Below are 11,072 nucleotides of genomic sequence, written 5' to 3'. Positions count from 1 at the left end.
AACAGACAATCAGTAACACAGTTTATCTGTCATTCACCTCATCCCTTGTCGCAGGCCACTTGGTATCTCAGAATCAAGGAGCACTCCAAAGTTGTGAAGGTGTTCCTTCAGAGGGAGTGCAACCTCATCCAAAACAGGCTGTTTACCCAATTCCCAGAACCAGGAACTTCCTACCCACAACTGCAATTAACAGGACATTCTTTTGGAGGAGTGGGAGTACACAGAATTAGGCAAGAGATTATTTCAGGCCTTACATGTTATCATTTCAGAGAGAGAAACTAATGTCTACATCAGGAAAAGTATAATGTTTGCAATGTGCAGGAATATATGGTGAGAATGTGAATCAGGAAATGGTTTGTACAATGGTTAACTTAACGTGCATTTAGCTTTCCAAAAAGCTATCTTTCTGCCCCAACTATAAGCAGTGAATTGTTTAAAAGTACTTTTTCCTGACTAGCTCTAAAGATGGCTTTGTCTAATCCTACCAATTTATGTCTCCCAAGAATTTGTCAAACCTCAAAGTAATTGTGTCTCTGATGTCAAAGCAGCAGCTCATCCTGACAATTTGGCTGATGACCAAAGAGGGTTTCTTTCTTTCCAAAGCAGCAATCCTTGACATTTAACACAGCTACAATCCAACACGTCACTAAAGGCATAAATGAAGGATCATGTATATGAAATTTTATTTGCTAGGCAAGCAGAGAAACACATCCAGCATCAAAGGTATCTTTATATAAACCACCAACTTATTTTTCAACACAGGCTTTTCAACAGTACTTATCTATACATGCGAAAGACCTCACCACACATAACTTGAATACATGGTCTTTCAGCAAAATGGCATATCCATAGGATTCAAAATATATAGAAGGGGAAAATAAAATGTCATATCTTCAACAATATATTCAATAATGTGCCTTATTTAAATGTGTCTAAATTAAGAAGATATATTGGCAAGCAGAAATAACCTGCAGCACTATGAAATTCTGGAATCATTGCGTAACTCCATTGTATGGATGATAATCATAAGATTACAAATTTAATGAAGTTCTTAATGCTCCGTAAGTGGAAATAAATTAGCCACTTAAAGGCCTAATTTGAAATAATACTTTCTCACAAACATGACACTTTTTTCACTACTAATTGTCTTTGTATTAGAATGATTCTAACAGGCAAAGATTTGTTTGAATGTGTTATCAGTGTAGAACCAAAACAGTAAGATACTAGAGACTAAAAAGTATTGTATTTCCTCATCTGCAAATTCAACTTTAAAGTATGTCAGTGAATTTTGTTTGCAAAAGATTTAAGCCACCAAAGTCTTAAGTTTTAGCTCCGGATAATTATCTGTGGAAATATGTAAACAAATTATGTGTGAACATTTATAAACCAGATTTTTATTTCAAATACAGGTATGAACTCAAACGACAAAGATGCTAAAGTCTGTTTGCAACACAAGGCAAAGCCAATTTTGGGGAAAAACCTATGGTAGTTCTTAATGCTCAGTAAGAACTATGCCACCCCTAAGTCATGTTCCAAAAGAACTCAGCAGTGACAATGGCATGTAGCAAACGAGAAGAGACAAGCAGGCAATTAGAGCCATGCGTCCCAATCCACTCAGAAATATTATACAGAACAGTCATTTAATTTAATCTTCAAACAATTATTGGTAAATCCCCATTGTGCTTGCATCTTAATTCCTCAGCTACAGAGTCACAAAGTTGTGCTCAGCAGAGCAAAAAGGTGAATGAGGCTTTAACAAGTGAAAGCCAAGGGGCCATCTTACACAATGGTTTTATAAGCTAGCTAAGACATAGGACAGTACCTACAGGGAAGAACACTCTTCCCGTGGTGACATTCCAACCTGCTAATTGAAATCACAAGCTTCTAAATTTGGGCCAACTCAAACAATAGTCAAATCCTTTGACCTGTGACTTTTGAGCATCAGGGATGCAGTCCTAAATAGCTGAAATCAAAGGCGCTTACTTCAGAGTAAAGGCTTCACAAAGCTGTGTTTTGCTGCCAAATTCAGTATGCGACAGAATGGGTAACACAGTTTCTAAAGAGCCAAAATAGCAATGAAGAATTCAGAGACACCTGCAGCTGCCCAAATCCTGAAGAAGAAAACGTTAAGGTGAAGAGTTCAATTAAGTACAATCACTAAACATCATAAAATAAAGAAAATCAGACCATTGTGGTTAAGACTCAATGAGAGATGGGTAGAAGAAGATATTTCCGCCTGAAAAAAAAGTTTATGGTTCTAGATGTTGCATCTCAAAGTTTGTTAAACTCGCCACCTTGAGTTTAGCATGAAAAGAAAGAAGGCAAAAAAGCAGTCTGGTCTCCAAAGATCCCAGCACAAGCCAAAATCTGTTAGAAAAACTCAGAGCTAAGCAAAACTAAAATTAGGCAGATAAGAAATTCACTTCGGGCCCAGTTTCTTTTTGGTTTCGCTACACCTCCCAATTTTGTTGTCTTGATTTACCTTTTTCCTTTCAGCCCACCTTTTCTCATGGCCATTCAATTCTGTATTGGCAGATGATGTCAGGAGTGCAGTCCTGTGAAACAGGTGTTTGATTTTATTCCATTTTAATTTTAATGGTTTTTGAGGAGTGACGTGTTCTCACGCCTTAGCAGGGTACAAGGAGCCCCGGGAAGGTGATTTGGAACCACTTATGTGCCTACTTCATCCTGGTACATAATCTCAGCCAGATTAAAGTCTTGTCAGTTTTTCTGATCTCATGGTCCATCACAGGGTCACCAGGCACTCATGGTTGGAGGGAGTGTCATACTTTGCACTTCCTTTGCACAGGAATACTATCTCAGCTTGACTGAAGCATTGCTAAGCCTTCTGTATCCCATGAACCAGCAGAGTCCAGTCAAACAGAGACATTTCTGCTTTTGAAGCAGGCATCTGGGCCTTCTTAAACTCTGAGCCAGAGTCCTCTTAACCACAGTCTGCCTCCATTCCATTCCCCATCCCCATTATTATAATTTTATTATTTATTGAATTTATATACCACCCTATACCCGGGGGTCCCAGGGCAGTTCACAGAATAAAATCAAAACATAAAACCACAAAATACATAATAAGAATTAAAACAACAACCCAATGGCTGCCCTGCCCCCCCCCCCCACAAAAAAACACATTTTAAAAGGGCGTAGGATGTAAATCAGATAAACCAAAGGACTGGTTAAAAAGGAACATTTTTGCCTGGCGCCTAAAGGTGTATAATGAAGGCACCAGGCAAACCTCTCTGGGGAGAGCATTCCACAGGCAGGGTGCCACTGCAAAGAAGGCCCCTTCTTGTATTGCCACCCTCTGGATCTCTTGAGGAGGAGGCACACGAAGGATGTGGCATACATGCAGATTTGCTCCCCAAATGACCTAATTAACACTAACCACACACGCCTGAAAGCAAGCTGAACTGAAATGCTTTCCTCCACTGGTCCTATTGCACTCTACTTGTTGGCATCCGACCGTCTTGAGAGACAATGGAGTGTGCCTCCAGGGGTGAAGACAAGCCACTGCGTTAGCAACACCCAAGTGACCTCCCTGGTGCGCAAGCCTGGGCAGTGTGTATGGAGGTCCTGGGCTGCCCAGATGATAAGACGCCCCATCCCCGCCCCCTTGGTCTTGCTGACGTGGTCCAAAGGATAACCGTGCAATACATTTGGCACCAGCTTGGCTGCAGACGCTGCTGGAAGGAGCCACATATTCACATGTCACCATAGGCAAACTGCAGCTCACCTAGGTAAAGGTAAAGGTACCCCTGCCCGTACGGGCCAGTCTTGCCAGACTCTGGGGTTGTGCGCCCATCTCACTTAAGAGGCCAGGGGCCAGCGCTGTCCGAAGACACTTCCGGGTCACATGGCCAGTGTGACATTGCTGCTCTGGCGAGCCAGAGCTGCACACGGAAACGCCGTTTACCTTCCCGCTGGTAAGCGGTCCCTATTTATCTACTTGCACCCGGAGGTGCTTTCGAACTGCTAGGTTGGCAGGCGCTGGGACCGAGCAGCGGGAGCGCACCCCGCCGCAGGGATTCAAACCGCCGACCTTTCGATCGGCAAGCCCTAGGTGCTGAGGCTTTTACCCACAGCGCCACCCGCGTCCCGCAGCTCACCTAACACAACTGCAAATCTGGAGGCTTCTGGAGTGGAGTTCACAGCTGTTTTGCTCCTCCTCGGTCATTTTTACTGCTGTATGATGATGCTGAGCTTAAACCAAGGTTTGGCTTAGCTTAGGTTTGGCTCTTTGTACAACACAAGAAGAGCAAACGAGAGGATGGGGGGAATGGCCAAGAGAAGACATCACTTCCTTATGTTTCAATGTCTCGGGAAGAGGCACCCATAGACGTTTCAGCACATGAGGTGAAATTCTCCCAGCCAGTCCTTCTCCTTCCTGACAGGGGAAGGATAAACCTTCACCAAGCCCTTGCCGAGTCTCAGCAGCCCACTGGGCCCGAGGGGTTGAAAGCTCCAGAAAGCCATTCGCTGTAAGGAGAAGCACTTTCCAAACCTCCCTTCCCTGCCAGCTGCAAAGCCGGCTGCAGGATACCTTGCCTCTTGCCAGCTCTGTGAGATGGGAGGTACTGCACAGAGCTTTGCTGCTGGTCCCTCTCCATCCCTAATCCTAACCTGGGCTGCTTCTGTGGCAATAGTGAGGCAAATATGGCGCTTGGGGGAGTACCACCTCTTCCATTTCTGCTGCCCGAGGCAGCTGCCTCACCCTGTGCCAGGGTGGACCGGCTACAGCCTCAGGGGATTTAAAGGTACAGGTCCAAAGTTTTGACTTTGCTAGGGATGTGTGAATCTGCCAACTTCAGTTTCTTGGTTTTTTTCAGTCTTAAGTTCAGTTTCCTACATTCCCACATTGCTACATTGCTTATAACTAATGAAAAGTCATCAGCGTTTCTTTAATTATACACATTTCTATATGCAACTTAGCCATAGATGATAGATAGATGATAGATAGATAGATTAGATAGATAGATAGATAGATAGATAGATAGATAGATAGATAGAAAGGTAGATGATAGATAGATGATATATAGATGATAGATAGATGATAGATAGATAGATATAGATAGATAGATAGATAGATAGATAGATAGATAGATGATAGATAGATAGATAGATAGATAGATAGATAGATAGATATAGATAGATGATATATAGATGATATATAGATGATAGATAGATGATAGATTAGATATAGATAGATAGATAGATAGATAGATAGATAGATAGATAGATGATAGATAGATAGATAGATAGATAGATTAGATAGATAGATAGATAGATAGATGATTGATAGATAGATAGATAGATAGATAGATAGATAGATAGATAGATAGATGACAGATAGATAGATAGATGATAGATAGATGATATATAGATGGTAGATAGATGATGATAGATAGATGATAGATAGAGATAGATAGATAGATAGATAGATAGATAGATAGATAGATGATAGATAGATAGATAGATAGATAGATAGATAGATAGATAGATGATAGATAGATAGATAGATGATAGATGATAGATAGATAGATAGATAGATGATAGATAGATAGATGATAGATAGATAGATGATAGATGATAGATAGTGTTATGTACTGAGTTGAATAGGATCCAAACTGCATCAGTCTGATTGGTCCTAGAACAATAGGCTCCAAAAGGCAGCAGTCTGATTGGTCCTAGAACAATAGGATTCAGAATGCAGCAGTCCGATTGGTCCTAGAACAATGCAGCAGTATGATTGGTTAGCAGGAACCACCCAATCATGCTCCAGATAGCAGTGAATCCACAACCTGATTGGATTACAGTAGAATTCCAGAATTAGCCAATCATGTGCAGCCTATTGTGTAAATAATGTATATAAAGCAGATACTTTGAGGGGACATTCATTCATTCCTCCTCACCACTATGAGCTGAATAAAGAGCATGAAATCACTTTGCGACTCTGAGTATATTTCAGATAGATAGATAGATAGATAGATAGATAGATAGATAGATAGATAGATATAGATAGATGATAGATAGATAGATAGATGATAGATAGATAGATAGATAGATAGATAGATAGATGATATAGATAGATAGATCATAGATAAGGTAAAGGATCCCTGAACGGTTAAGTCCAACCAAAGGTGAGTGGCGTGTGGCGCTCATCTCGCTTCAGGCCGAGGGAGCCAGTGTTTGTCCACAGACAGCTTTCCAGGTCATGGGGCCGTTAGATATAGATATATAGCAAGCAATGTCCTCATATATAACACTTTTTGTATGCTATTTTAACTAGTATAAACATACATGTACACCTTCCCCCTAGTATATTCAATTTTGAACACATTTTTATTGGAGAACTGCCTCACAAAATTTCTCCTCAGTCCTTAGATGCCACAACCCTAAGGGGTAGCAGATAATCTACTAGGACCGCTCTCAATTCTGCTGAATCTGGCCTGTTTATTTTACTGTATAACAACCAACAAGGTAATGTCCTGCTTTTGGTGAAACAAGGCAAATAACAAAGCTTCATTCTCTCTAAGGCTGCAGCTAAACAAACCTGAAATTAAAGTTGCTTTCTTTAAGTTTGTGACAAAAATAGAGAGCCTTCTCAGCAAGAACTGCATCTGCTTGGCACAAAGCTTTCATCAAATGCTTAGGGATTCTTGGGAGAGAAGGTTTTATCTGCTTATGTCAGGAAATTTAAAACTTTCTATTTGCTATGTGAAAACCCTAAAATATCAATTAAATCTGATTTCCAGTTATTAACATAATTGTAGAGAAGCAGCGATTCAAGCTGCGCTAGGCAATTTTTCTTTGCCTGCTCTCTCACATTGCAAGCTGAAGCATTTTTAAATCCAGAGGCAGCAGTTTACGGTACTCACAAATGCAAACTGTGTATACATGGCAGTTCAAAGTGGATTTGATGCACCGATGATTTGATGATTTGAATATTTAATTTCTATACCGTTTAATATATTCTGAAAAATCTCTAAGCAGTATGCAAAAAACCGAAGCAACAACACACAACTTAAATTAAATATTACAGAAATACAGCTACATATGAAAACGTTCTATTCACACAAAGTTTCATATATATGTACATCAATATCAATTCATTTTCCTTATGACATATGCTCCCTCTCAGCTGCTGAATTCTCACCCAGGGTCCAAACAAACTCTCAGCTCATCCACAAAAGTCTCACAACGAGAAGAATTCCTGGGAACAGCAGACATCACCCTAGTTTCTCACTCTATTCTTGCCTTAATGGGCAGACCCAAGATGAATGGTAATTCCTCAGGCTGCCCACAGGTGGTGCCCCATCCAGCTGCACTCTCCCCACCCAGTTCCAGGTACAGCAGGTTTCCTGAGTTTCCCAGGGGCTCCAAAGGATGGGGAAATGGTCCCTCTCCACTCAGAGCTCTTTCGTCTCTCTCTGCCTCATCCTCCAGCTGCTTTTTCTTCCTTGTTCACCTGTCTTATCAAAATCTTGACTGCCACGGGCTCCAAATGAAGGAGTGAAGCAGAAGGCAACTCTAGCACCTGCAGGAGGGAAGGAAAGTAGGTTTGCGTGATTGCCCTGATGAAAAGAAATGGAAAAATGAAAGAATCCATAAAAGGGGAAGTCATAAGAAAAAGCTGAAGACCAACGAGAAAGACGTGCCAATTCTCACACTGGTTGAGTGTGTGTCTATTTTTAATCACATTGGTGAGACACAGAAGATCCCTGCCTCGTTCATCTGTACTCCTCTCTTCCCCAATAGTGCTGAATGGGACTTTCCAGTTCCTACTACTTAAGGTGAGAGAGAAGGATGGAGAAAAAGACCCAGCAAAAGCAGGCTGGAAAAGGTGCAGCTCATCTGCAGTATCTGCAGCATTGGAGGTGTGAAATACTAACAGCTACGTCTTCTCTTGTTTTATCTGAGCATTTTCATGCAAGAAGCTGACTCTTTTCTCTCCCTGCTTTAAAATCTCAGGACAGTGGTTGTCAACCGACTTATCACTCTGCTTTTGTGCATTTCCGTGCGCTGCTCTGGTTTCGCCAGAAGCGGCTTAGTCATGCTGGCCACATGACCCAGAAAGACTGTCTGTGGACAAATGTCAGCACCCTTGGCCAGTAAAGCGAAATGAGCGCAGCAACCCCAGAGTCGTTCGTGACTGGACTTAACTGTCAGGGGTCCTTTATCTTTTTAACTGTGAGGTGAGACGTAAAGGAAGCCTTTCTCAGCATAAGGACAAAATTATTGAGAAAAGCTTCATCTGCTGAATCAGGGGTGGAGAGCAGGATCAAGACAGCTGAACCCGGACCACCCCCAACTCCCCCTTCCAATGGGGCGTTTTGACAGGTGGGTAGGGCCTCCACCTGTCAGTCATGACCCATAGAGCTGCCAACTTCTTTTTACTCATCTTGCTCCTATGCTAAATGCCTATGTATCATGCTGCCTTTAAAGCACAGTATGTAGGCCAGTAAAAGGAACCTGGAACTCTCTTTTTGGGTCTCACCTAAAGGTAATTATTCCATTCTCCAGGATTTCCTAATCAATGTTGCTGGTATTTGAACATTCCAAGATCCAATGCAAAACACTTTGCACCACAGCTCCTTTTCAAGCAACCTAGAATAAACATTGTACTACCTGGGAACCCAAATCAAAGTAGTGTTTTGGTTTTTTTAATGGTAGAGAGAATGGGCAAGGAAGCAATGCAGCTGCACACTCTCTTAGTGCCTCAGGCCACTCCAAAGCGTAGCCCCATGTCCAGGCAGGTACTAAGGAGCAACCTTAATTAACCCTAATTAATATCATAATACAAACACATGACGATATGACACTGCCTTATTATGAATCAATGCATTGATCCAACTGGCCCAGTATTGTCTTCTTTGCCTGGCACTTGAAAAGGGGTATTGCTCCACAAAGGGGAGGAAAGGCAATGGCATTTGGGTCTTCTTAGTTTAGGGAAAAGGTGAGTTAAGAGGTGACATGATAAAAGTGTATATACAATTACGCATGGTGTCCACACCACCTCACAGGGACATAAGAAGAGCCTGTAGGGTCAGACCAACAGCCCATTGTGTCCAGCACCCTCTTCTCAGTGGCCAGCCCTGATGCCTGCAGAAAACCCGGAAGCAGGACTTCAGCAAAAGAGCCCTCTCCCCTCCCGCAGTTTCCAGAAGCTGACATTCAGAAGCCAGCTCTTTCTGACAGCAGAGGTGGAACATAGCCACTGACAGTAGACTCATTTCAAACCATCTAAGTTGGCGCCCATCACTGCCTCTGGTGGCTATGAACTTCAAAGTTTAGTTATGCGCAAGTTGTTTCGTATTGCGATTCTTTCGTCTTGCAGAGCGCGGATTCCCTGGGTATTAAAGGCTTTAAGAAAAAGGAAGCAAACTCGCAAGACGTTTTCATCTTGCGAAGCAAGCCCATAGGGAAAATCGTCTTCTGAAGTAACTCAAAAAACGAAAAACCCTTTCGTCTTGTGCGTTTTTCGTCTTGCGAGGCATTCGTCTTGCAAGGTACCACTGTAGTACTTTCTATATTTGTTCAGCTTCACTGGATGTCCACAAGTTCTTGTGTTAGGAGACGGATAGGAAATAGATTCTCTATCCACTTTCTCCACAAGTGTGGAATGCAAGCAATGGTGCCTCGAAACGTATATGCTCAAATGCCTGTCATACTGGTTCTGAAATCAATGGGAGAACTTGGAGTTAGAATGATGAATGTGAGAAAAGAGTTATATGTATAAGCAAACAAAAGTGTACAATATATGCACGGTTCCCTTAAGGGGGAAAGTGCACTATATTCAGAGTTTTAAATGGCAGTGTGTTCTGAAAGTGTGTAAACATGAATTTCATTCCAGCTTATGATTATGTACAGTTCAGTCTGAGTGCAGACTAACACAGTAATCATCAAGCCCTATTCCCACCCCTTTTGTGTTTAAAAATGTACTGTTTCGTGCCACAGGTCTGGGCACTGTTCCCAGTAAATCTTTCCCCTGGTACACACTCTTCAGCAGCTCATTCATATGATGATATATGTAGCAAAGCTATTCCCACTTTGCACATTCTGGAGCTTTTCAAATGTACTTTAGATTATCGTGAAACAAAGTTGTACATTTCAAAAAGAGGAATGAATTCCTACATCCCACCCCCATGCTAGTTGCAATTCTATTTAGATTACTGTGTAAAACTGCTATCAAATACTTTTGTTTCTTAGAAGTTATCTAAGAACCTGGAATGTGATAAGCCAGTGTTTCCATAATTCTGTTAAGGAACTCCCCCCCCTCCCTGATTCAATTCATTCTTAAAAACAAAGTAAGTGAAAACTACACTGTTGTCTAAACCACAGAGCCTTAGGGCTTGCCGATCAGAAGGTCGGCGGTTCGAATCCCCGCAACAGGGTGAGCTCCCGTTGTTCGGTCCCTGCTCCTGCCCTCCTTGCAGTTTGAAAGCACATCAAAGTAAAATTAGATATATAGGTCTGCTCTGGCAGGAAGGTAAACGGCGTTTCCGTGCGCTGCTCTGGTTCGCCAGAAGCGGCTTAGTCATGCTGGCGACAAGACCTGGAAGCTATCTGTGGACAAACGCTGGCTCCCTCGGCCAGTAAAGCGAGATGAGCGCCGCAACCCCAGAGTAATCCATGACTGGACTTAACGGTCAGGGGTCCCTTTACCTTTACAGCTGGTAAGAAATAGCGATTTAACCAGAAGTTCGTAAAATTGACCCTGTAATTTGAGGAGAATGTTTCAGGAAATGCCCCACCAACCTTTGTTTCACCAAATAATTTCAGTGATTCATCATCAATTTTAATTTGGAATGAGTCTCATTGGGCTCAGCAGGACTTACTTTCATTAGACATGCATAGGATTGCATTGTTGATTTGAAAACAATTTTCACAAAATTGAAAATACAACCTAAAACCAATAAAACTAGTGAGTAAAGAATATAGAAGAAAACAACAAAACCTTGAACGTGGCCTGGTGCTGACTGGCAAGCCAATGCTGTTCCCTCACTTCAGGTGTAATATCTGCACATCCAGATATTCCACTCAACAACCTGGTCACAATA

General features: G+C 42.0%; 1 long non-coding RNA gene across 1 annotated transcript; it reads right to left on the bottom strand.

Moving 5' to 3' along the window:
* Positions 1–659: 659 nt before the first annotated feature.
* On the bottom strand, positions 660–4,205 carry LOC310838754. The gene is made up of 2 exons (XR_014561150.1): positions 4,122–4,205; positions 660–3,748 (listed from the first exon to the last, which is right to left on the bottom strand). It is a non-coding gene; the product is annotated as an uncharacterized lncRNA (long non-coding RNA).
* Between the last annotated feature and the right edge of the window lie 6,867 nt (positions 4,206–11,072).

Source organism: Podarcis gaigeae (assembly GCF_964106915.1).
Source record: "Podarcis gaigeae genome assembly, chromosome: 1".
In the NCBI taxonomy this organism is placed as follows: Eukaryota; Metazoa; Chordata; class Lepidosauria; order Squamata; family Lacertidae; genus Podarcis; species Podarcis gaigeae.
The sequence above is the reverse complement of the archived record's forward strand: the minus strand, read 5'-3'. Positions and strand labels throughout refer to the sequence as shown.